Source organism: Phyllobates terribilis, unplaced genomic scaffold (genome assembly GCF_046119375.1).
Source record: "Phyllobates terribilis strain yellow unplaced genomic scaffold, ASM4611937v1 Scaffold_3__8_contigs__length_932513732, whole genome shotgun sequence".
Lineage (NCBI taxonomy): Eukaryota > Metazoa > Chordata > Amphibia > Anura > Dendrobatidae > Phyllobates > Phyllobates terribilis.
Window position 1 is genome coordinate 10,926,265 of NW_027362763.1, and position 19,816 is coordinate 10,946,080.

The 19,816-nt window shown below is 41.1% G+C and overlaps 59 non-coding genes across 59 annotated transcripts; all 59 read left to right on the forward strand.

Moving 5' to 3' along the window:
• The first annotated feature begins 333 nt into the window (after window positions 1-333).
• On the forward strand, window positions 334-406 carry TRNAV-UAC (transfer RNA valine (anticodon UAC)). Its single transcript has one exon. It is a non-coding gene; the product is annotated as a tRNA-Val (tRNA).
• A 383-nt stretch (window positions 407-789) lies between these two features.
• Window positions 790-862, forward strand: TRNAV-CAC (transfer RNA valine (anticodon CAC)). The gene has a single exon. It is a non-coding gene; the product is annotated as a tRNA-Val (tRNA).
• A 414-nt stretch (window positions 863-1,276) lies between these two features.
• Window positions 1,277-1,349, forward strand: TRNAV-UAC (transfer RNA valine (anticodon UAC)). Its single transcript has one exon. It is a non-coding gene; the product is annotated as a tRNA-Val (tRNA).
• A 224-nt stretch (window positions 1,350-1,573) lies between these two features.
• On the forward strand, window positions 1,574-1,646 carry TRNAV-AAC (transfer RNA valine (anticodon AAC)). Its single transcript has one exon. It is a non-coding gene; the product is annotated as a tRNA-Val (tRNA).
• An 86-nt stretch (window positions 1,647-1,732) lies between these two features.
• Window positions 1,733-1,805, forward strand: TRNAV-CAC (transfer RNA valine (anticodon CAC)). The gene has a single exon. It is a non-coding gene; the product is annotated as a tRNA-Val (tRNA).
• A 415-nt stretch (window positions 1,806-2,220) lies between these two features.
• TRNAV-UAC (transfer RNA valine (anticodon UAC)) lies at window positions 2,221-2,293 on the forward strand. The gene has a single exon. It is a non-coding gene; the product is annotated as a tRNA-Val (tRNA).
• A 224-nt stretch (window positions 2,294-2,517) lies between these two features.
• TRNAV-AAC (transfer RNA valine (anticodon AAC)) lies at window positions 2,518-2,590 on the forward strand. Its single transcript has one exon. It is a non-coding gene; the product is annotated as a tRNA-Val (tRNA).
• An 86-nt stretch (window positions 2,591-2,676) lies between these two features.
• TRNAV-CAC (transfer RNA valine (anticodon CAC)) lies at window positions 2,677-2,749 on the forward strand. Its single transcript has one exon. It is a non-coding gene; the product is annotated as a tRNA-Val (tRNA).
• A 414-nt stretch (window positions 2,750-3,163) lies between these two features.
• TRNAV-UAC (transfer RNA valine (anticodon UAC)) lies at window positions 3,164-3,236 on the forward strand. Its single transcript has one exon. It is a non-coding gene; the product is annotated as a tRNA-Val (tRNA).
• A 224-nt stretch (window positions 3,237-3,460) lies between these two features.
• Window positions 3,461-3,533, forward strand: TRNAV-AAC (transfer RNA valine (anticodon AAC)). Its single transcript has one exon. It is a non-coding gene; the product is annotated as a tRNA-Val (tRNA).
• An 86-nt stretch (window positions 3,534-3,619) lies between these two features.
• TRNAV-CAC (transfer RNA valine (anticodon CAC)) lies at window positions 3,620-3,692 on the forward strand. Its single transcript has one exon. It is a non-coding gene; the product is annotated as a tRNA-Val (tRNA).
• Window positions 3,693-4,107: 415 nt separating this feature from the next.
• On the forward strand, window positions 4,108-4,180 carry TRNAV-UAC (transfer RNA valine (anticodon UAC)). The gene has a single exon. It is a non-coding gene; the product is annotated as a tRNA-Val (tRNA).
• Window positions 4,181-4,404: 224 nt separating this feature from the next.
• On the forward strand, window positions 4,405-4,477 carry TRNAV-AAC (transfer RNA valine (anticodon AAC)). Its single transcript has one exon. It is a non-coding gene; the product is annotated as a tRNA-Val (tRNA).
• Window positions 4,478-4,563: 86 nt separating this feature from the next.
• Window positions 4,564-4,636, forward strand: TRNAV-CAC (transfer RNA valine (anticodon CAC)). The gene has a single exon. It is a non-coding gene; the product is annotated as a tRNA-Val (tRNA).
• A 415-nt stretch (window positions 4,637-5,051) lies between these two features.
• On the forward strand, window positions 5,052-5,124 carry TRNAV-UAC (transfer RNA valine (anticodon UAC)). Its single transcript has one exon. It is a non-coding gene; the product is annotated as a tRNA-Val (tRNA).
• A 224-nt stretch (window positions 5,125-5,348) lies between these two features.
• TRNAV-AAC (transfer RNA valine (anticodon AAC)) lies at window positions 5,349-5,421 on the forward strand. Its single transcript has one exon. It is a non-coding gene; the product is annotated as a tRNA-Val (tRNA).
• An 86-nt stretch (window positions 5,422-5,507) lies between these two features.
• On the forward strand, window positions 5,508-5,580 carry TRNAV-CAC (transfer RNA valine (anticodon CAC)). Its single transcript has one exon. It is a non-coding gene; the product is annotated as a tRNA-Val (tRNA).
• A 415-nt stretch (window positions 5,581-5,995) lies between these two features.
• On the forward strand, window positions 5,996-6,068 carry TRNAV-UAC (transfer RNA valine (anticodon UAC)). The gene has a single exon. It is a non-coding gene; the product is annotated as a tRNA-Val (tRNA).
• A 225-nt stretch (window positions 6,069-6,293) lies between these two features.
• TRNAV-AAC (transfer RNA valine (anticodon AAC)) lies at window positions 6,294-6,366 on the forward strand. Its single transcript has one exon. It is a non-coding gene; the product is annotated as a tRNA-Val (tRNA).
• Window positions 6,367-6,452: 86 nt separating this feature from the next.
• TRNAV-CAC (transfer RNA valine (anticodon CAC)) lies at window positions 6,453-6,525 on the forward strand. The gene has a single exon. It is a non-coding gene; the product is annotated as a tRNA-Val (tRNA).
• A 415-nt stretch (window positions 6,526-6,940) lies between these two features.
• Window positions 6,941-7,013, forward strand: TRNAV-UAC (transfer RNA valine (anticodon UAC)). The gene has a single exon. It is a non-coding gene; the product is annotated as a tRNA-Val (tRNA).
• A 224-nt stretch (window positions 7,014-7,237) lies between these two features.
• On the forward strand, window positions 7,238-7,310 carry TRNAV-AAC (transfer RNA valine (anticodon AAC)). The gene has a single exon. It is a non-coding gene; the product is annotated as a tRNA-Val (tRNA).
• An 86-nt stretch (window positions 7,311-7,396) lies between these two features.
• On the forward strand, window positions 7,397-7,469 carry TRNAV-CAC (transfer RNA valine (anticodon CAC)). Its single transcript has one exon. It is a non-coding gene; the product is annotated as a tRNA-Val (tRNA).
• Window positions 7,470-7,882: 413 nt separating this feature from the next.
• On the forward strand, window positions 7,883-7,955 carry TRNAV-UAC (transfer RNA valine (anticodon UAC)). The gene has a single exon. It is a non-coding gene; the product is annotated as a tRNA-Val (tRNA).
• Window positions 7,956-8,179: 224 nt separating this feature from the next.
• Window positions 8,180-8,252, forward strand: TRNAV-AAC (transfer RNA valine (anticodon AAC)). The gene has a single exon. It is a non-coding gene; the product is annotated as a tRNA-Val (tRNA).
• Window positions 8,253-8,338: 86 nt separating this feature from the next.
• Window positions 8,339-8,411, forward strand: TRNAV-CAC (transfer RNA valine (anticodon CAC)). Its single transcript has one exon. It is a non-coding gene; the product is annotated as a tRNA-Val (tRNA).
• Window positions 8,412-8,826: 415 nt separating this feature from the next.
• Window positions 8,827-8,899, forward strand: TRNAV-UAC (transfer RNA valine (anticodon UAC)). Its single transcript has one exon. It is a non-coding gene; the product is annotated as a tRNA-Val (tRNA).
• A 224-nt stretch (window positions 8,900-9,123) lies between these two features.
• Window positions 9,124-9,196, forward strand: TRNAV-AAC (transfer RNA valine (anticodon AAC)). Its single transcript has one exon. It is a non-coding gene; the product is annotated as a tRNA-Val (tRNA).
• An 86-nt stretch (window positions 9,197-9,282) lies between these two features.
• On the forward strand, window positions 9,283-9,355 carry TRNAV-UAC (transfer RNA valine (anticodon UAC)). The gene has a single exon. It is a non-coding gene; the product is annotated as a tRNA-Val (tRNA).
• A 415-nt stretch (window positions 9,356-9,770) lies between these two features.
• On the forward strand, window positions 9,771-9,843 carry TRNAV-UAC (transfer RNA valine (anticodon UAC)). Its single transcript has one exon. It is a non-coding gene; the product is annotated as a tRNA-Val (tRNA).
• Window positions 9,844-10,067: 224 nt separating this feature from the next.
• TRNAV-AAC (transfer RNA valine (anticodon AAC)) lies at window positions 10,068-10,140 on the forward strand. The gene has a single exon. It is a non-coding gene; the product is annotated as a tRNA-Val (tRNA).
• An 87-nt stretch (window positions 10,141-10,227) lies between these two features.
• On the forward strand, window positions 10,228-10,300 carry TRNAV-CAC (transfer RNA valine (anticodon CAC)). Its single transcript has one exon. It is a non-coding gene; the product is annotated as a tRNA-Val (tRNA).
• A 415-nt stretch (window positions 10,301-10,715) lies between these two features.
• Window positions 10,716-10,788, forward strand: TRNAV-UAC (transfer RNA valine (anticodon UAC)). The gene has a single exon. It is a non-coding gene; the product is annotated as a tRNA-Val (tRNA).
• Window positions 10,789-11,012: 224 nt separating this feature from the next.
• Window positions 11,013-11,085, forward strand: TRNAV-AAC (transfer RNA valine (anticodon AAC)). The gene has a single exon. It is a non-coding gene; the product is annotated as a tRNA-Val (tRNA).
• An 86-nt stretch (window positions 11,086-11,171) lies between these two features.
• TRNAV-CAC (transfer RNA valine (anticodon CAC)) lies at window positions 11,172-11,244 on the forward strand. Its single transcript has one exon. It is a non-coding gene; the product is annotated as a tRNA-Val (tRNA).
• A 712-nt stretch (window positions 11,245-11,956) lies between these two features.
• Window positions 11,957-12,029, forward strand: TRNAV-AAC (transfer RNA valine (anticodon AAC)). Its single transcript has one exon. It is a non-coding gene; the product is annotated as a tRNA-Val (tRNA).
• Window positions 12,030-12,115: 86 nt separating this feature from the next.
• On the forward strand, window positions 12,116-12,188 carry TRNAV-CAC (transfer RNA valine (anticodon CAC)). The gene has a single exon. It is a non-coding gene; the product is annotated as a tRNA-Val (tRNA).
• A 415-nt stretch (window positions 12,189-12,603) lies between these two features.
• Window positions 12,604-12,676, forward strand: TRNAV-UAC (transfer RNA valine (anticodon UAC)). The gene has a single exon. It is a non-coding gene; the product is annotated as a tRNA-Val (tRNA).
• A 224-nt stretch (window positions 12,677-12,900) lies between these two features.
• Window positions 12,901-12,973, forward strand: TRNAV-CAC (transfer RNA valine (anticodon CAC)). The gene has a single exon. It is a non-coding gene; the product is annotated as a tRNA-Val (tRNA).
• A 414-nt stretch (window positions 12,974-13,387) lies between these two features.
• Window positions 13,388-13,460, forward strand: TRNAV-UAC (transfer RNA valine (anticodon UAC)). The gene has a single exon. It is a non-coding gene; the product is annotated as a tRNA-Val (tRNA).
• Window positions 13,461-13,684: 224 nt separating this feature from the next.
• TRNAV-AAC (transfer RNA valine (anticodon AAC)) lies at window positions 13,685-13,757 on the forward strand. Its single transcript has one exon. It is a non-coding gene; the product is annotated as a tRNA-Val (tRNA).
• Window positions 13,758-13,843: 86 nt separating this feature from the next.
• Window positions 13,844-13,916, forward strand: TRNAV-CAC (transfer RNA valine (anticodon CAC)). Its single transcript has one exon. It is a non-coding gene; the product is annotated as a tRNA-Val (tRNA).
• A 415-nt stretch (window positions 13,917-14,331) lies between these two features.
• Window positions 14,332-14,404, forward strand: TRNAV-UAC (transfer RNA valine (anticodon UAC)). The gene has a single exon. It is a non-coding gene; the product is annotated as a tRNA-Val (tRNA).
• A 224-nt stretch (window positions 14,405-14,628) lies between these two features.
• TRNAV-AAC (transfer RNA valine (anticodon AAC)) lies at window positions 14,629-14,701 on the forward strand. Its single transcript has one exon. It is a non-coding gene; the product is annotated as a tRNA-Val (tRNA).
• Window positions 14,702-14,787: 86 nt separating this feature from the next.
• TRNAV-CAC (transfer RNA valine (anticodon CAC)) lies at window positions 14,788-14,860 on the forward strand. Its single transcript has one exon. It is a non-coding gene; the product is annotated as a tRNA-Val (tRNA).
• A 415-nt stretch (window positions 14,861-15,275) lies between these two features.
• Window positions 15,276-15,348, forward strand: TRNAV-UAC (transfer RNA valine (anticodon UAC)). Its single transcript has one exon. It is a non-coding gene; the product is annotated as a tRNA-Val (tRNA).
• A 224-nt stretch (window positions 15,349-15,572) lies between these two features.
• Window positions 15,573-15,645, forward strand: TRNAV-AAC (transfer RNA valine (anticodon AAC)). The gene has a single exon. It is a non-coding gene; the product is annotated as a tRNA-Val (tRNA).
• An 86-nt stretch (window positions 15,646-15,731) lies between these two features.
• On the forward strand, window positions 15,732-15,804 carry TRNAV-CAC (transfer RNA valine (anticodon CAC)). Its single transcript has one exon. It is a non-coding gene; the product is annotated as a tRNA-Val (tRNA).
• A 415-nt stretch (window positions 15,805-16,219) lies between these two features.
• On the forward strand, window positions 16,220-16,292 carry TRNAV-UAC (transfer RNA valine (anticodon UAC)). Its single transcript has one exon. It is a non-coding gene; the product is annotated as a tRNA-Val (tRNA).
• A 224-nt stretch (window positions 16,293-16,516) lies between these two features.
• TRNAV-AAC (transfer RNA valine (anticodon AAC)) lies at window positions 16,517-16,589 on the forward strand. The gene has a single exon. It is a non-coding gene; the product is annotated as a tRNA-Val (tRNA).
• Window positions 16,590-16,675: 86 nt separating this feature from the next.
• Window positions 16,676-16,748, forward strand: TRNAV-CAC (transfer RNA valine (anticodon CAC)). Its single transcript has one exon. It is a non-coding gene; the product is annotated as a tRNA-Val (tRNA).
• A 415-nt stretch (window positions 16,749-17,163) lies between these two features.
• Window positions 17,164-17,236, forward strand: TRNAV-UAC (transfer RNA valine (anticodon UAC)). Its single transcript has one exon. It is a non-coding gene; the product is annotated as a tRNA-Val (tRNA).
• Window positions 17,237-17,460: 224 nt separating this feature from the next.
• TRNAV-CAC (transfer RNA valine (anticodon CAC)) lies at window positions 17,461-17,533 on the forward strand. The gene has a single exon. It is a non-coding gene; the product is annotated as a tRNA-Val (tRNA).
• A 415-nt stretch (window positions 17,534-17,948) lies between these two features.
• Window positions 17,949-18,021, forward strand: TRNAV-UAC (transfer RNA valine (anticodon UAC)). Its single transcript has one exon. It is a non-coding gene; the product is annotated as a tRNA-Val (tRNA).
• A 243-nt stretch (window positions 18,022-18,264) lies between these two features.
• On the forward strand, window positions 18,265-18,337 carry TRNAV-CAC (transfer RNA valine (anticodon CAC)). The gene has a single exon. It is a non-coding gene; the product is annotated as a tRNA-Val (tRNA).
• Window positions 18,338-18,752: 415 nt separating this feature from the next.
• On the forward strand, window positions 18,753-18,825 carry TRNAV-UAC (transfer RNA valine (anticodon UAC)). Its single transcript has one exon. It is a non-coding gene; the product is annotated as a tRNA-Val (tRNA).
• A 224-nt stretch (window positions 18,826-19,049) lies between these two features.
• Window positions 19,050-19,122, forward strand: TRNAV-AAC (transfer RNA valine (anticodon AAC)). Its single transcript has one exon. It is a non-coding gene; the product is annotated as a tRNA-Val (tRNA).
• Window positions 19,123-19,208: 86 nt separating this feature from the next.
• TRNAV-CAC (transfer RNA valine (anticodon CAC)) lies at window positions 19,209-19,281 on the forward strand. The gene has a single exon. It is a non-coding gene; the product is annotated as a tRNA-Val (tRNA).
• Window positions 19,282-19,696: 415 nt separating this feature from the next.
• On the forward strand, window positions 19,697-19,769 carry TRNAV-UAC (transfer RNA valine (anticodon UAC)). The gene has a single exon. It is a non-coding gene; the product is annotated as a tRNA-Val (tRNA).
• Window positions 19,770-19,816: the final 47 nt, after the last annotated feature.

The window sequence follows — 19,816 nt, forward strand, 5'->3', positions numbered from 1 at the left end:
GAGTTTGCTTTTGACAACAGTGTGTGGTTTTGACAGTTGATAGGTTATCACAATTCAAGTAACACCTGAGAGTTTTAGGGTGCAAAACTAGGCATCTACGTGCTTTTTCTCTTTTTTTTGGCTTTTGGACAAAGGCATGAGAATGCTTTGTCCAAAATGTTTTTTTCCATGCAAATCCAGCTCAGCTACGTTTAAACCAGAATCACGTTAGCCTGACAAGTGAAAAGTTCCCTCATTGAAAGATGCAAGTTTTGCTTTTCAGATGATGCCATTACTCTGTTTCCACTTTTGCTCTTGATTGCTTGACGTGAACATTTCACTCCTTTTCATGAAGTTTCTGTAGTGTAGTGGTTATCACGTTTGCTTTACACGCGAAAGGTCCCTGGTTCGACACCGGGCAGAAACATGTGTTTGTGAGCATTTTTTCTCACACAAGGCTATACTGTTGGTTTGGGCAGCATGATTTTCACCCATTTGATTCACAATGGCCTGACAAATGAACGCATGTTCCCTGGTTGAAAAATGCCCTTTGTCCTGTTTTTAAACATTGAGGTAAACCTGTTGGCTTTGGGTGGATGATTTTGTTCAATTGCATTTAGGTATGTGTGAATGTCTTTGGTAGTACCGTGAGTTTCTGTAGTGTAGCGGTTATCACGTTCGCCTAACACGCGAAAAGTCCCCAGTTCGAAACTGGACAAAAACATAATTTTATTGTTTGCTATCAAAGCGTTTGCCTTTCGGTCCTTGATCTTGATTGCATGCCGTGACCACAGAAGCTTTTTCCGTCTAGTTTCTGTAGTGTAGCGGTTATCACGTTCGCCTCACACGCGAAAGGTCCCCGGTTCGATACCGGGCAGAAACATGTGATTTATTCTTTATTTCCAAATGCAAGATTATATTGTTGGTTTGAGCAGCATTTTTTTCACCGCTACGATTTCTACGTGAGTTTGCTTTTGACAACAGTGTGTGGTTTTGACAGTTGATAGGTTATCACAATTCAAGTAACACCTGAGAGTTTTAGGGTGCAAAACTAGGCATCTACGTGCTTTTTCTCTTTTTTTTGGCTTTTGGACAAAGGCATGAGAATGCTTTGTCCAAAATGTTTTTTTCCATGCAAATCCAGCTCAGCTACGTTTAAACCAGAATAACGTTAGCCTGACAAGTGAAAAGTTCCCTCATTGAAAGATGCAAGTTTTGCTTTTCAGATGATGCCATTACTCTGTTTCCACTTTTGCTCTTGATTGCTTGACGTGAACATTTCACTTCTTTTCATGAAGTTTCTGTAGTGTAGTGGTTATCACGTTCGCTTTACACGCGAAAGGTCCCTGGTTCGACACCGGGCAGAAACATGTGTTTGTGAGCATTTTTTCTCACACAAGGCTATACTGTTGGTTTGGGCAGCATGATTTTCACCCATTTGATTCACAATGGCCTGACAAATGAACACATGTTCCCTGGTTGAAAAATGCCCTTTGTCCTGTTTTTAAACATTGAGGTAAACCTGTTGGCTTTGGGTGGATGATTTTGTTCAATTGCATTTAGGTATGTGTGAATGTCTTTGGTAGTACCGTGAGTTTCTGTAGTGTAGCGGTTATCACGTTCGCTTAACACGCGAAAGGTCCCCAGTTCGAAACTGGGCAGAAACATAATTTTATTGTTTGCTATCAAAGCATTTGCCTTTCGGTCCTTGATCTTGATTGCATGCCGTGACCACAGAAGCTTTTTCCGTCTAGTTTCTGTAGTGTAGCGGTTATCACGTTCGCCTCACACGCGAAAGGTCCCCGGTTCGATACCGGGCAGAAACATGTGATTTATTCTTTATTTCCAAATGCAAGATTATATTGTTGGTTTGAGCAGCATTTTTTTCACCGCTACGATTTCTACGTGAGTTTGCTTTTGACAACAGTGTGTGGTTTTGACAGTTGATAGGTTATCACAATTCAAGTAACACCTGAGAGTTTTAGGGTGCAAAACTAGGCATCTACGTGCTTTTTCTTTTTCTTTTTGGCTTTTGGACAAAGGCATGAGAATGCTTTGTCCAAAATGTTTTTTTCCATGCAAATCCAGCTCAGCTACGTTTAAACCAGAATCACGTTAGCCTGACAAGTGAAAAGTTCCCTCATTGAAAGATGCAAGTTTTGCTTTTCAGATGATGCCATTACTCTGTTTCCACTTTTGCTCTTGATTGCTTGACGTGAACATTTCACTCCTTTTCATGAAGTTTCTGTAGTGTAGTGGTTATCACGTTCGCTTTACACGCGAAAGGTCCCTGGTTCGACACCGGGCAGAAACATGTGTTTGTGAGCATTTTTTCTCACACAAGGCTATACTGTTGGTTTGGGCAGCATGATTTTCACCCATTTGATTCACAATGGCCTGACAAATGAACGCATGTTCCCTGGTTGAAAAATGCCCTTTGTCCTGTTTTTAAACATTGAGGTAAACGTGTTGGCTTTGGGTGGATGATTTTGTTCAATTGCATTTAGGTATGTGTGAATGTCTTTGGTAGTACCGTGAGTTTCTGTAGTGTAGCGGTTATTACGTTCGCCTAACACGCGAAAGGTCCCCAGTTCGAAACTGGGCAGAAACATAATTTTATTGTTTGCTATCAAAGCGTTTGCCTTTCGGTCCTTGATCTTGATTGCATGCCGTGACCACAGAAGCTTTTTCCGTCTAGTTTCTGTAGTGTAGCGGTTATCACGTTTGCCTCACACGCGAAAAGTCCCCGGTTCGATACCAGGCAGAAACATGTGATTTATTCTTTATTTCCAAATGCAAGATTATATTGTTGGTTTGAGCAGCATTTTTTTCACCGCTACGATTTCTACGTGAGTTTGCTTTTGACAACAGTGTGTGGTTTTGACAGTTGATAGGTTATCACAATTCAAGTAACACCTGAGAGTTTTAGGGTGCAAAACTAGGCATCTACGTGCTTTTTCTCTTTTTTTTGGCTTTTGGACAAAGGCATGAGAATGCTTTGTCCAAAATGTTTTTTTCCATGCAAATCCAGCTCAGCTACGTTTAAACCAGAATAACGTTAGCCTGACAAGTGAAAAGTTCCCTCATTGAAAGATGCAAGTTTTGCTTTTCAGATGATGCCATTACTCTGTTTCCACTTTTGCTCTTGATTGCTTGACGTGAACATTTCACTTCTTTTCATGAAGTTTCTGTAGTGTAGTGGTTATCACGTTCGCTTTACACGCGAAAGGTCCCTGGTTCGACACCGGGCAGAAACATGTGTTTGTGAGCATTTTTTCTCACACAAGGCTATACTGTTGGTTTGGGCAGCATGATTTTCACCCATTTGATTCACAATGGCCTGACAAATGAACACATGTTCCCTGGTTGAAAAATGCCCTTTGTCCTGTTTTTAAACATTGAGGTAAACCTGTTGGCTTTGGGTGGATGATTTTGTTCAATTGCATTTAGGTATGTGTGAATGTCTTTGGTAGTACCGTGAGTTTCTGTAGTGTAGCGGTTATCACGTTCGCTTAACACGCGAAAGGTCCCCAGTTCGAAACTGGGCAGAAACATAATTTTATTGTTTGCTATCAAAGCATTTGCCTTTCAGTCCTTGATCTTGATTGCATGCCGTGACCAAAGAAACTTTTTCCGTCTAGTTTCTGTAGTGTAGTGGTTATCACGTTTGCCTCACACGCGAAAGGTCCCCGGTTCGATACCGGGCAGAAACATGTGATTTATTCTTTATTTCCAAATGCAAGATTATATTGTTGGTTTGAGCAGCATTTTTTTCACCGCTACGATTTCTACGTGAGTTTGCTTTTGACAACAGTGTGTGGTTTTGACAGTTGATAGGTTATCACAATTCAAGTAACACCTGAGAGTTTTAGGGTGCAAAACTAGGCATCTACGTGCTTTTTCTCTTTCTTTTTGGCTTTTGGACAAAGGCATGAGAATGCTTTGTCCAAAATGTTTTTTTCCATGCAAATCCAGCTCAGCTACGTTTAAACCAGAATCACGTTAGCCTGACATGTGAAAAGTTCCCTCATTGAAAGATGCAAGTTTTGCTTTTCAGATGATGCCATTACTCTGTTTCCACTTTTGCTCTTGATTGCTTGACGTGAACATTTCACTCCTTTTCATGAAGTTTCTGTAGTGTAGTGGTTATCACGTTTGCTTTACACGCGAAAGGTCCCTGGTTCGACACCGGGCAGAAACATGTGTTTGTGAGCATTTTTTCTCACACAAGGCTATACTGTTGGTTTGGGCAGCATGATTTTCACCCATTTGATTCACAATGGCCTGACAAATGAACACATGTTCCCTGGTTGAAAAATGCCCTTTGTCCTGTTTTTAAACATTGAGGTAAACCTGTTGGCTTTGGGTGGATGATTTTGTTCAATTGCATTTAGGTATGTGTGAATGTCTTTGGTAGTACCGTGAGTTTCTGTAGTGTAGCGGTTATCACGTTCGCTTAACACGCGAAAGGTCCCCAGTTCGAAACTGGGCAGAAACATAATTTTATTGTTTGCTATCAAAGCATTTGCCTTTCGGTCCTTGATCTTGATTGCATGCCGTGACCAAAGAAGCTTTTTCCGTCTAGTTTCTGTAGTGTAGCGGTTATCACGTTTGCCTCACACGCGAAAGGTCCCCGGTTCGATACCGGACAGAAACATGTGATTTATTCTTTATTTCCAAATGCAAGATTATATTGTTGGTTTGAGCAGCATTTTTTTCACCGCTACGATTTCTACGTGAGTTTGCTTTTGACAACAGTGTGTGGTTTTGACAGTTGATAGGTTATCACAATTCAAGTAACACCTGAGAGTTTTAGGGTGCAAAACTAGGCATCTACGTGCTTTTTCTCTTTCTTTTTGGCTTTTGGACAAAGGCATGAGAATGCTTTGTCCAAAATGTTTTTTTCCATGCAAATCCAGCTCAGCTACGTTTAAACCAGAATCACGTTAGCCTGACATGTGAAAAGTTCCCTCATTGAAAGATGCAAGTTTTGCTTTTCAGATGATGCCATTACTCTGTTTCCACTTTTGCTCTTGATTGCTTGACGTGAACATTTCACTCCTTTTCATGAAGTTTCTGTAGTGTAGTGGTTATCACGTTTGCTTTACACGCGAAAGGTCCCTGGTTCGACACCGGGCAGAAACATGTGTTTGTGAGCATTTTTTCTCACACAAGGCTATACTGTTGGTTTGGGCAGCATGATTTTCACCCATTTGATTCACAATGGCCTGACAAATGAACGCATGTTCCCTGGTTGAAAAATGCCCTTTGTCCTGTTTTTAAACATTGAGGTAAACGTGTTGGCTTTGGGTGGATGATTTTGTTCAATTGCATTTAGGTATGTGTGAATGTCTTTGGTAGTACCGTGAGTTTCTGTAGTGTAGCGGTTATCACGTTCGCCTAACACGCGAAAGGTCCCCAGTTCGAAACTGGGCAGAAACATAATTTTATTGTTTGCTATCAAAGCATTTGCCTTTCGGTCCTTGATCTTGATTGCATGCCGTGACCACAGAAGCTTTTTCCATCTAGTTTCTGTAGTGTAGCGGTTATCACGTTTGCCTCACACGCGAAAGGTCCCCGGTTCGATACCGGGCAGAAACATGTGATTTATTCTTTATTTCCAAATGCAAGATTATATTGTTGGTTTGAGCAGCATTTTTTTCACCGCTACGATTTCTACGTGAGTTTGCTTTTGACAACAGTGTGTGGTTTTGACAGTTGATAGGTTATCACAATTCAAGTAACACCTGAGAGTTTTAGGGTGCAAAACTAGGCATCTACGTGCTTTTTCTCTTTCTTTTTGGCTTTTGGACAAAGGCATGAGAATGCTTTGTCCAAAATGTTTTTTTCCATGCAAATCCAGCTCAGCTACGTTTAAACCAGAATCACGTTAGCCTGACAAGTGAAAAGTTCCCTCATTGAAAGATGCAAGTTTTGCTTTTCAGATGATGCCATTACTCTGTTTCCACTTTTGCTCTTGATTGCTTGACGTGAACATTTCACTCCTTTGCATGAAGTTTCTGTAGTGTAGTGGTTATCACGTTCGCTTTACACGTGAAAGGTCCCTGGTTCGACACCGGGCAGAAACATGTGTTTGTGAGCATTTTTTCTCACACAAGGCTATACTGTTGGTTTGGGCAGCATGATTTTCACCCATTTGATTCACAATGGCCTGACAAATGAACGCATGTTCCCTGGTTGAAAAATGCACTTTGTCCTGTTTTTAAACATTGAGGTAAACTTGTTGGCTTTGGGTGGATGATTTTGTTCAATTTGCATTTAGGTATGTGTGAATGTCTTTGGTAGTACCGTGAGTTTCTGTAGTGTAGCGGTTATCACGTTCGCCTAACACGCGAAAGGTCCCCAGTTTGAAACTGGGCAGAAACATAATTTTATTGTTTGCTATCAAAGCGTTTCCCTTTCGGTCCTTGATCTTGATTGCATGCCGTGACCACAGAAGCTTTTTCCGTCTAGTTTCTGTAGTGTAGCGGTTATCACGTTCGCCTCACACGCGAAAGGTCCCCGGTTCGATACCGGGCAGAAACATGTGATTTATTCTTTATTTCCAAATGCAAGATTATATTGTTGGTTTGAGCAGCATTTTTTTCACCGCTACGATTTCTACGTGAGTTTGCTTTTGACAACAGTGTGTGGTTTTGACAGTTGATAGGTTATCACAATTCAAGTAACACCTGAGAGTTTTAGGGTGCAAAACTAGGCATCTACGTGCTTTTTCTCTTTCTTTTTGGCTTTTGGACAAAAGCATGAGAATGCTTTGTCCAAAATGTTTTTTTCCATGCAAATCCAGCTCAGCTACATTTAAACCAGAATCACGTTAGCCTGACAAGTGAAAAGTTCCCTCATTGAAAGATGCAAGTTTTGCTTTTCAGATGATGCCATTACTCTGTTTCCACTTTTGCTCTTGATTGCTTGACGTGAACATTTCACTCCTTTTCATGAAGTTTCTGTAGTGTAGTGGTTATCACGTTCGCTTTACACGCGAAAGGTCCCTGGTTCGACACCGGGCAGAAACATGTGTTTGTGAGCATTTTTTCTCACACAAGGCTATACTGTTGGTTTGGGCAGCATGATTTTCACCCATTTGATTCACAATGGCCTGACAAATGAACGTATGTTCCCTGGTTGAAAAATGCCCTTTGTCCTGTTTTTAAACATTGAGGTAAACTTGTTGGCTTTGGGTGGATGATTTTGTTCAATTGCATTTAGGTATGTGTGAATGTCTTTGGTAGTACCGTGAGTTTCTGTAGTGTAGTGTTTGTCACGTTCGCCTAACACGCGAAAGGTCCCCAGTTCGAAACTGGGCAGAAACATAATTTTATTGTTTGCTATCAAAGCGTTTGCCTTTCGGTCCTTGATCTTGATTGCATGCCGTGACCACAGAAGCTTTTTCCGTCTAGTTTCTGTAGTGTAGCGGTTATCACGTTCGCCTCACACGCGAAAGGTCCCCGGTTCGATACCGGGCAGAAACATGTGATTTATTCTTTATTTCCAAATGCAAGATTATATTGTTGGTTTGAGCAGCATTTTTTTCACCGCTACGATTTCTACGTGAGTTTGCTTTTGACAAGTGTGTGGTTTTGACAGTTGATAGGTTATCACAATTCAAGTAACACCTGAGAGTTTTAGGGTGCAAAACTAGGCATCTACGTGCTTTTTCTCTTTCTTTTTGGCTTTTGGACAAAGGCATGAGAATGCTTTATCCAAAATGTTTTTTTCCATGCAAATCCAGCTCAGCTACGTTTAAACCAGAATCACGTTAGCCTGACAAGTGAAAAGTTCCCTCATTGAAAGATGCAAGTTTTGCTTTTCAGATGATGCCATTACTCTGTTTCCACTTTTGCTCTTGATTGCTTGACGTGAACATTTCACTCCTTTTCATGAAGTTTCTGTAGTGTAGTGGTTATCACGTTCGCTTTACACGCAAAAGGTCCCTGGTTCGAAACCGGGCAGAAACATGTGTTTGTGAGCATTTTTTCTCACACAAGGCTATACTGTTGGTTTGGGCAGCATGATTTTCACCCATTTGATTCACAATGGCCTGACAAATGAACGCATGTTCCCTGGTTGAAAAATGCCCTTTGTCCTGTTTTTAAACATTGAGGTAAACCTGTTGGCTTTGGGTGGATGATTTTGTTCAATTGCATTTAGGTATGTGTGAATGTCTTTGGTAGTACCGTGAGTTTCTGTAGTGTAGCGGTTATCACGTTCGCCTAACACGCGAAAGGTCCCCAGTTCGAAACTGGGCAGAAACATAATTTTATTGTTTGCTATCAAAGCGTTTCCCTTTCGGTCCTTGATCTTGATTGCATGCCGTGACCACAGAAGCTTTTTCCGTCTAGTTTCTGTAGTGTAGCGGTTATCACGTTCGCCTCACACGCGAAAGGTCCCCGGTTCGATACCGGGCAGAAACATGTGATTTATTCTTTATTTCCAAATGCAAGATTATATTGTTGGTTTGAGAAGCATTTTTTTCACCGCTACGATTTCTACGTGAGTTTGCTTTTGACAACAGTGTGTGGTTTTGACAGTTGATAGGTTATCACAATTCAAGTAACACCTGAGAGTTTTAGGGTGCAAAACTAGGCATCTACGTGCTTTTTCTCTTTCTTTTTGGCTTTTGGACAAAGGCATGAGAATGCTTTGTCCAAAATGTTTTTTTCCATGCAAATCCAGCTCAGCTACGTTTAAACCAGAATCACGTTAGCCTGACAAGTGAAAAGTTCCCTCATTGAAAGATGCAAGTTTTGCTTTTCAGATGATGCCATTACTCTGTTTCCACTTTTGCTCTTGATTGCTTGACGTGAACATTTCACTCCTTTTCATGAAGTTTCTGTAGTGTAGTGGTTATCACGTTTGCTTTACACGCGAAAGGTCCCTGGTTTGACACTGGGCAGAAACATGTGTTTGTGAGCATTTTTTCTCACACAAGGCTATACTGTTGGTTTGGGCAGTATGATTTTCACCCATTTGATTCACAATGGCCTGACAAATCAACGCATGTTCCCTGGTTGAAAAATGCCCTTTGTCCTGTTTTTAAACATTGAGGTAAACCTGTTGGCTTTGGGTGGATGATTTTGTTCAATTGCATTTAGGTATGTGTGAATGTCTTTGGTAGTACCGTGAGTTTCTGTAGTGTAGCGGTTATCACGTTCGCCTAACATGCGAAAGGTCCCCAGTTCGAAACTGGGCAGAAGCATAATTTTATTGTTTGCTATCAAAGCGTTTGCCTTTCGGTCCTTGATCTTGATTGCATGCCGTGACCACAGAAGCTTTTTCCGTCTTCTTTCTGTAGTGTAGCGGTTATCACGTTCGCCTTACATGCGAAAGGTCCCCGGTTCGATACCGGGCAGAAACATGTGATTTATTCTTTATTTCCAAATGCAAGATTATATTGTTGGTTTGAGCAGCATTTTTTTCACCGCTACGATTTCTACGTGAGTTTGCTTTTGACAACAGTGTGTGGTTTTGACAGTTGATAGGTTATCACAATTCAAGTAACACCTGAGAGTTTTAGGGTGCAAAACTAGGCATCTACGTGCTTTTTCTCTTTCTTTTTGGCTTTTGGACAAAGGCATGAGAATGCTTTGTCCAAAATAGTTTTCTCCATGCAAATCCAGCTCAGCTACATTTAAACCAGAATCACGTTAGCCTGACAAGTGAAAAGTTCCCTCATTGAAAGATGCAAGTTTTGCTTTTCAGATGATGCCATTACTCTGTTTCCACTTTTGCTCTTGATTGCTTGACGTGAACATTTCACTCCTTTTCATGAAGTTTCTGTAGTGTAGTGGTTATCACGTTCGCTTTACACGCAAAAGGTCCCTGGTTCGACACCGGGCAGAAACATGTGTTTGTGAGCATTTTTTCACACACAAGGCTATACTGTTGGTTTGGGCAGCATGATTTTCACCCATTTGATTCACAATGGCCTGACAAATGAACGCATGTTCCCTGGTTGAAAAATGCCCTTTGTCCTGTTTTTCAACATTGAGGTAAACCTGTTGGCTTTGGGTGGATGATTTTGTTCAATTGCATTTAGGTATGTGTGAATGTCTTTGGTAGTACCGTGAGTTTCTGTAGTGTAGCGGTTATCATGTTCGCCTAACATGCGAAAGGTCCCCAGTTCGAAACTGGGCAGAAGCATAATTTTATTGTTTGCTATCAAAGCGTTTGCCTTTCGGTCCTTGATCTTGATTGCATGCCGTGACCACAGAAGCTTTCTTCCGTCTAGTTTCTGTAGTGTAGCGGTTATCATGTTCGCCTCACACGCGAAAGGTCCCCGGTTCGATACCGGGCAGAAACATGTGATTTATTCTTTATTTCCAAATGCAAGATTATATTGTTGGTTTGAGCAGCATTTTTTTCACCGCTACGATTTCTACGTGAGTTTGCTTTTGACAACAGTGTGTGGTTTTGACAGTTGATAGGTTATCACAATTCAAGTAACACCTGAGAGTTTTAGGGTGCAAAACTAGGCATCTACGTGCTTTTTCTCTTTCTTTTTGGCTTTTGGACAAAGGCATGAGAATGCTTTGTCCAAAATGTTTTTTTCCATGCAAATCCAGCTCAGCTACGTTTAAACCAGAATCACGTTAGCCTGACAAGTGAAAAGTTCCCTCATTGAAAGATGCAAGTTTTGCTTTTCAGATGATGCCATTACTCTGTTTCCACTTTTGCTCTTGATTCCTTGACGTGAACATTTCACTCCTTTTCATGAAGTTTCTGTAGTGTAGTGGTTATCACGTTTGCTTTACACGCGAAAGGTCCCTGGTTTGACACTGGGCAGAAACATGTGTTTGTGAGCATTTTTTCTCACACAAGGCTATACTGTTGGTTTGGGCAGCATGATTTTCACCCATTTGATTCACAATGGCCTGACAAATGAACGCATGTTCCCTGGTTGAAAAATGCCCTTTGTCTTGTTTTTAAACATTGAGGTAAACCTGTTGGCTTTGGGTGGATGATTTTGTTCAATTGCATTTAGGTATGTGTGAATGTCTTTGGTAGTACCGTGAGTTTCTGTAGTGTAGCGGTTATCACGTTCGCCTAACACGCGAAAGGTCCCCAGTTCGAAACTGGGCAGAAACATAATTTTATTGTTTGCTATCAAAGCGTTTGCCTTTCGGTCCTTGATCTTGATTGCATGCCGTGACCACAGAAGCTTTTACCGTCTAGTTTCTGTAGTGTAGCGGTTATCACGTTCGCCTCACACGCGAAAGGTCCCCGGTTCGATACCGGGCAGAAACATGTGATTTATTCTTTATTTCCAAATGCAAGATTATATTGTTGGTTTGAGCAGCATTTTTTTCACCTCTACGATTTCTACGTGAGTTTGCTTTTGACAACAGTGTGTGGTTTTGACAGTTGATAGGTTATCACAATTCAAGTAACACCTGAGAGTTTTAGGGTGCAAAACTAGGCATCTACGTGCTTTTTCTCTTTCTTTTTGGCTTTTGGACAAAGGCATGAGAATGCTTTGTCCAAAATGTTTTTTTCCATGCAAATCCAGCTCAGCTACGTTTAAACCAGAATCACGTTAGCCTGACAAGTGAAAAGTTCCCTCATTGAAAGATGCAAGTTTTGCTTTTCAGATGATGCCATTACTCTGTTTCCACTTTTGCTCTTGATTGCTTGACGTGAACATTTCACTCCTTTTCATGAAGTTTCTGTAGTGTAGTGGTTATCACGTTCGCTTTACACACGAAAGGTCCCTGGTTTGACACTGGGCAGAAACATGTGTTTGTGAGCATTTTTTCTCACACAAGGCTATACTGTTGGTTTGGGCAGCATGATTTTCACCCATTTGATTCACAATGGCCTGACAAATGAACGCATGTTCCCTGGTTGAAAAATGCCCTTTGTCCTGTTTTTAAACATTGAGGTAAACCTGTTGGTTTTGGGTGGATGATTTTGTTCAATTGCATTTAGGTATGTGTGAATGTCTTTGGTAGTACCGTGAGTTTCTGTAGTGTAGTGGTTATCACGTTCGCCTAACATGCGAAAGGTCCCCAGTTCGAAACTGGGCAGAAGCATAATTTTATTGTTTGCTATCAAAGCGTTTGCCTTTCGGTCCTTGATCTTGATTGCATGCCGTGACCACAGAAGCTTTTTCCGTCTTCTTTCTGTAGTGTAGCGGTTATCACGTTCACTTCACACGCGAAAGGTCCCCGGTTCGATACCGGGCAGAAACATGTGATTTATTCTTTATTTCCAAATGCAAGATTATATTGTTGGTTTGAGCAGCATTTTTTTCACCGCTACGATTTCTACGTGAGTTTGCTTTTGACAACAGTGTGTGGTTTTGACAGTTCATAGGTTATCACAATTCAAGTAACACCTGAGAGTTTTAGGGTGCAAAACTAGGCATCTACGTGCTTTTTCTCTTTCTTTTTGGCTTTTGGACAAAGGCATGAGAATGCTTTGTCCAAAATGTTTTTTTCCATGCAAATCCAGCTCAGCTACATTTAAACCAGAATCACGTTAGCCTGACAAGTGAAAAGTTCCCTCATTGAAAGATGCAAGTTTTGCTTTTCAGATGATGCCATTACTCTGTTTCCACTTTTGCTCTTGATTGCTTGACGTGAACATTTCACTCCTTTTCATTAAGTTTCTGTAGTGTAGTGGTTATCACGTTCGCTTTACACGCGAAAGGTCCCTGGTTCGACACCGGGCAGAAACATGTGTTTGTGAGCATTTTTTCTCACACAAGGCTATACTGTTGGTTTGGGCAGCATGATTTTCACCCATTTGATTCACAATGGCCTGACAAATGAACGCATGTTCCCTGGTTGAAAAAAGCTCTTTGTCCTGTTTTTAAACATTGAGGTAAACCTGTTGGCTTTGGGTGGATGATTTTGTTCAATTGCATTTAGGTATGTGTGAATGTCTTTGGTAGTATCGTGAGTTTCTGTAGTGTAGCGGTTATCACGTTCGCCTCACACGCGAAAGGTCCCTGGTTCGATACCGGGCAGAAACATGTGATTTATTCTTTATTTCCAAATGCAAGATTATATTGTTGGTTTGAGCAGCATTTTTTTCACCGCTACGATTTCTACGTGAGTTTGCTTTTGACAACAGTGTGTGGTTTTGACAGTTGATAGGTTATCACAATTCAAGTAACACCTGAGAGTTTTAGGGTGCAAAACTAGGCATCTACGTGCTTTTTCTCTTTCTTTTTGGTTTTGTTCAAAGGCATGAGAATGCTTTGTCCAAAATGTTTTTTTCCATGCAAATCCAGCTCAGCTACGTTTAAACCAGAATCACGTTAGCCTGACAAGTGAAAAGTTCCCTCATTGAAAGATGCAAGTTTTGCTTTTCAGATGATGCCATTACTCTGTTTCCACTTTTGCTCTTGATTGCTTGATGTGAACATTTCACTCCTTTTCATGAAGTTTCTGTAGTGTAGTGGTTATCACGTTCGCTTTACACGCGAAAGGTCCCTGGTTCGACACCGGGCAGAAACATGTGTTTGTGAGTATTTTTTCTCACACAAGGCTATACTGTTGGTTTGGGCAGCATGATTTTCACCCATTTGATTCACAATGGCCTGACAAATGAACGCATGTTCCCTGGTTGAAAAATGCTCTTTGTCCTGTTTTTAAACATTGAGGTAAACCTGTTGGCTTTGGGTGGATGATTTTGTTCAATTGCATTTAGGTATGTGTGAATGTCTTTGGTAGTACCGTGAGTTTCTGTAGTGTAGCGGTTATCACGTTCGCCTAACACGTGAAAGGTCCACAGTTCGAAACTGGGCAGAAACATAATTTTATTGTTTGCTATCAAAGCGTTTGCCTTTCGGTCCTTGATCTTGATTGCATGCCGTGACCACAGAATCTTTTTCCGTCTAGTTTCTGTAGTGTAGCGGTTATCACGTTCGCCTCACACGCGAAAGGTCCCTGGTTCGATACCGGGCAGAAACATGTGATTTATTCTTTATTTCCAAATGCAAGATTATATTGTTGGTTTGAGCAGTATTTTTTTCACCGCTACGATTTCTACGTGAGTTTGCTTTTGACAATAGTGTGTGGTTTTGACAGTTGATAGGTTATCACAATTCAAGTAACACCTGAGAGCTTTAGGGTGCAAAACTAGGCATCTACGTGCTTTTTCTCTTTCTTTTTGGCTTTTGGACAAAGGCATGAGAATGCTTTATCCAAAATGTTTTTTTCCATGCAAATCCAGCTCAGCTACGTTTAAACCAGAATCACGTTAGCCTGACAAGTGAAAAGTTCCCTCATTGAAAGATGCAAGTTTTGCTTTTCAGATGATGCCATTACTCTGTTTCCACTTTTGCTCTTGATTGCTTGACGTGAACATTTCACTCCTTTTCATGAAGTTTCTGTAGTGTAGTGGTTATCACGTTCGCTTTACATGCGAAAGGTCCCTGGTTCGACACCGGGCAGAAACATGTGTTTGTGAGCATTTTTTCTCACACAAGGCTATACTGTTGGTTTGGGCAGCATGATTTTCACCCATTTGATTCACAATGGCCTGACAAATGAACGCATGTTCCCTGGTTGAAAAATGCCCTTTGTCCTGTTTTTAAACATTGAGGTGAACCTGTTGGCTTTGGGTGGATGATTTTGTTCAATTGCATTTAGGTATGTGTGAATGTGTTTGGTAGTACCGTGAGTTTCTGTAGTGTAGCGGTTATCACGTTCGCCTAACACGCGAAAGGTCCCCAGTTCGAAACTGGGCAGAAACATAATTTTATTGTTTGCTATCAAAGCGTTTGCCTTTCGGTCCTTGATCTTGATTGCATGCCGTGACCACAGAAGCTTTTTCCGTCTAGTTTCTGTAGTGTAGCGGTTATCACGTTCGCCTCACACGCGAAAGGTCCCCGGTTCGATACCGGGCAGAAACATGTGATTTATTCTTTATTTCCAAATGCAAGATTACATTGTTGGTTTGAGCAGCATTTTTTTCACCGCTACGATTTCTACGTGAGTTTGCTTTTCACAATAGTGTGTGGTTTTGACAGTTGATAGGTTATCACAATTCAAGTAACACCTGAGAGTTTTAGGGTGCAAAACTAGGCATCTACGTGCTTTTTCTCTTTCTTTTTGGCTTTTGGACAAAGGCATGAGAATGCTTTATCCAAAATGTTTTTTTCCATGCAAATCCAGCTCAGCTACGTTTAAACCAGAATCACGTTAGCCTGACAAGTGAAAAGTTCCCTCATTGAAAGATGCAAGTTTTGCTTTTCAGATGATGCCATTACTCTGTTTCCACTTTTGCTCTTGATTGCTTGACGTGAACATTTCACTCCTTTTCATGAAGTTTCTGTAGTGTAGTGGTTATCACGTTGGCTTTACACGCGAAAGGTCCCTGGTTCGACACCGGGCAGAAACATGTGTTTGTGAGCATTTTTTCTCACACAAGGCTATACTGTTGGTTTGGGCAGCATGATTTTCACCCATTTGATTCACAATGGCCTGACAAATGAACGCATGTTCCCTGGTTGAAAAATGCCCTTTGTCCTGTTTTTAAACATTGAGGTAAACCTGTTGGCTTTGGGTGGATGATTTTGTTCAATTGCATTTAGGTATGTGTGAATGTCTTTGGTAGTACCGTGAGTTTCTGTAGTGTAGCGGTTATCACGTTCGCCTAACACGCGAAAGGTCCCCAGTTCGAAACTGGGCAGAAACATAATTTTATTGTTTGCTATCAAAGCGTTTGCCTTTCGGTCCTTGATCTTGATTGCATGCCGTGACCACAGAAGCTTTTTCCGTCTAGTTTCTGTAGTGTAGCGGTTATCACGTTCGCCTCACACGTGAAAGGTCCCCGGTTCGATACCGGGCAGAAACATGTGATTTATTCTTTATTTCCAAATGCAAGATTATATTGTTGGCTTGAGCAGCATTTTTTTCACCGCTACGATTTCTACGTGAGTTTGCTTTTGACAATAGTGTGTGGTTTTGACAGTTGATAGGTTATCACAATTCAAGTAACACCTGAGAGTTTTAGGGTGCAAAACTAGGCATCTACGTGCTTTTTCTCTTTCTTTTTGGCTTTTGGACAAAGGCATGAGAATGCTTTATCCAAAATGTTTTTTTCCATGCAAATCCAGCTCAGCTACGTTTAAACCAGAATCACGTTAGCCTGACAAGTGAAAAGTTCCCTCATTGAAAGATGCAAGTTTTGCTTTTCAGATGATGCCATTACTCTGTTTCCACTTTTGCTCTTGATTGCTTGACGTGAACATTTCACTCCTTTTCATGAAGTTTCTGTAGTGTAGTGGTTATCATGTTCGCTTTACACGCGAAAGGTCCCTGGTTCGACACCGGGCAGAAACATGTGTTTGTGAGCATTTTTTCTCACACAAGGCTATACTGTTGGTTTGGGCAGCATGATTTTCACCCATTTGATTCACAATGGCCTGACAAATGAACGCATGTTCCCTGGTTGAAAAATGCCCTTTGTCCTGTTTTTAAACATTGAGGTAAACCTGTTGGCTTTGGGTGGATGATTTTGTTCAATTGCATTTAGGTATGTGTGAATGTCTTTGGTAGTACCGTGAGTTTCTGTAGTGTAGCGGTTATCACGTTCGCCTAACACGCGAAAGGTCCCCAGTTCGAAACTTGGCAGAAACATAATTTTATTGTTTGCTATCAAAGCGTTTGCCTTTCGGTCCTTGATCTTGATTGCATGCTGTGACCACAGAATCTTTTTCCGTCTAGTTTCTGTAGTGTAGCGGTTATCACGTTCGCCTCACACGCAAAAGGTCCCCGGTTCGATACCGGGCAGAAACATGTGATTTATTCTTTATTTCCAAATGCAAGATTATATTGTTGGTTTGAGCAGCATTTTTTTCACCGCTACGATTTCTACGTGAGTTTGCTTTTGACAATAGTGTGTGGTTTTGACAGTTGATAGGTTATCACAATTCAAGTAACACCTGAGAGTTTTAGGGTGCAAAACTAGGCATCTACGTGCTTTTTCTCTTTCTTTTTGGCTTTTGGACAAAGGCATGAGAATGCTTTATCCAAAATGTTTTTTTCCATGCAAATCCAGCTCAGCTACGTTTAAACCAGAATCACGTTAGCCTGACAAGTGAAAAGTTCCCTCATTGAAAGATGCAAGTTTTGCTTTTCAGATGATGCCATTACTCTGTTTCCACTTTTGCTCTTGATTGCTTGACGTGAACATTTCACTCCTTTTCATGAAGTTTTTGTAGTGTAGTGGTTATCATGTTCGCTTTACACGCGAAAGGTCCCTGGTTTGACACCGGGCAGAAACATGTGTTTGTGAGCATTTTTTCTCACACAAGGCTATACTGTTGGTTTGGGCAGCATGATTTTCACCCATTTGATTCACAATGGCCTGACAAATGAACGCATGTTCCCTGGTTGAAAAATGCCCTTTGTCTTGTTTTTAAACATTGAGGTAAACCTGTTGGCTTTGGGTGGATGATTTTGTTCAATTGCATTTAGGTATGTGTGAATGTCTTTGGTAGTACCGTGAGTTTCTGTAGTGTAGCGGTTATCACGTTCGCCTCACACGCGAAAGGTCCCCGGTTCGATACCGGGCAGAAACATGTGATTTGTTCTTTATTTCCAAATGCAAGATTATATTGTTGGTTTGAGCAGCATTTTTTTCACCGCTACGATTTCTACGTGAGTTTGCTTTTGACAACAGTGTGTGGTTTTGACAGTTGATAGGTTATCACAATTCAAGTAACACCTGAGAGTTTTAGGGTGCAAAACTAGGCATCTACGTGCTTTTTCTCTTTCTTTTTGGCTTTTGGACAAAGGCATGAGAATGCTTTATCCAAAATGTTTTTTTCCATGCAAATCCAGCTCAGCTACGTTTAAACCAGAATCACGTTAGCCTGACAAGTGAAAAGTTCCCTCATTGAAAGATGCAAGTTTTGCTTTTCAGATGATGCCATTACTCTGTTTCCACTTTTGCTCTTGATTGCTTGACGTGAACATTTCACTCCTTTTCATGAAGTTTCTGTAGTGTAGTGGTTATCACGTTCGCTTTACATGCGAAAGGTCCCTGGTTCGACACCGGGCAGAAACATGTGTTTGTGAGCATTTTTTCTCACACAAGGCTATACTGTTGGTTTGGGCAGCATGATTTTCACCCATTTGATTCACAATGGCCTGACAAATGAACGCATGTTCCCTGGTTGAAAAATGCCCTTTGTCCTGTTTTTAAACATTGAGGTAAACCTGTTGGCTTTGGGTGGATGATTTTGTTCAATTGCATTTAGGTATGTGTGAATGTCTTTGGTAGTACCGTGAGTTTCTGTAGTGTAGCTGAGTTTCTGTAGTGTAGCGGTTATCACGTTCGCCTCACACGCGAAAGGTCCCCGGTTCGATACCGGGCAGAAACATGTGATTTATTCTTTATTTCCAAATGCAAGATTATATTGTTGGTTTGAGCAGCATTTTTTTCACCGCTACGATTTCTACGTGAGTTTGCTTTTCACAATAGTGTGTGGTTTTGACAGTTGATAGGTTATCACAATTCAAGTAACACTTGAGAGTTTTAGGGTGCAAAACTAGGCATCTACGTGCTTTTTCTCTTTCTTTTTGGCTTTTGGACAAAGGCATGAGAATGCTTTATCCAAAATGTTTTTTTCCATGCAAATCCAGCTCAGCTACGTTTAAACCAGAATCACGTTAGCCTGACAAGTGAAAAGTTCCCTCATTGAAAGATGCAAGTTTTGCTTTTCAGATGATGCCATTACTCTGTTTCCACTTTTGCTCTTGATTGCTTGACGTGAACATTTCACTCCTTTTCATGAAGTTTCTGTAGTGTAGTGGTTATCACGTTAGCTTTACACGCGAAAGGTCCCTGGTTTGACACCGGGCAGAAACATGTGTTTGTGAGCATTTTTTCTCACACAAGGCTATACTGTTGGTTTGGGCAGCATGATTTTCACCCATTTGATTCACAATGGCCTGACAAATGAACGCATGTTCCCTGGTTGAAAAATGCCCTTTGTCCTGTTTTTAAACATTGAGGTAAACCTGTTGGCTTTGGGTGGATGATTTTGTTCAATTGCATTTAGGTATGTGTGAATGTCTTTGGTAGTACCGTGAGTTTCTGTAGTGTAGCGGTTATCACGTTCGCCTAACACGCGAAAGGTCCCCAGTTCGAAACTGGGCAGAAACATACTTTTATTGTTTGCTATCAAAGCGTTTGCCTTTCGGTCCTTGATCTTGATTGCATGCTGTGACCACAGAATCTTTTTCCGTCTAGTTTCTGTAGTGTAGCGGTTATCACGTTCGCCTCACACGCAAAAGGTCCCCGGTTCGATACCGGGCAGAAACATGTGATTTTTTCTTTATTTCCAAATGCAAGATTATATTGTTGGTTTGAGCAGCATTTTTTTCACCGCTACGATTTCTACGTGAGTTTGCTTTTGACAACAGTGTGTGGTTTTGACAGTTGATAGGTTATCACAATTCAAGTAACACCTGAGAGTTTTAGGGTGCAAAACTAGGCATCTACGTGCTTTTTCTCTTTCTTTTTGGCTTTTGGACAAAGACATGAGAATGCTTTGTCCAAAATGTTTTTTTCCATGCAAATCCAGCTCAGCTACGTTTAAACCAGAATCACGTTAGCCTGACAAGTGAAAAGTTCCCTCATTGAAAGATGCAAGTTTTGCTTTTCAGATGATGCCATTACTCTGTTTCCACTTTTGCTCTTGATTGCTTGACGTGAACATTTCACTCCTTTTCATGAAGTTTCTGTAGTGTAGTGGTTATCACGTTCGCTTTACACGCGAAAGGTCCCTGGTTTGACACCGGGCAGAAACATGTGTTTGTGAGCATTTTTTCTCACACAAGGCTATACTGTTGGATTG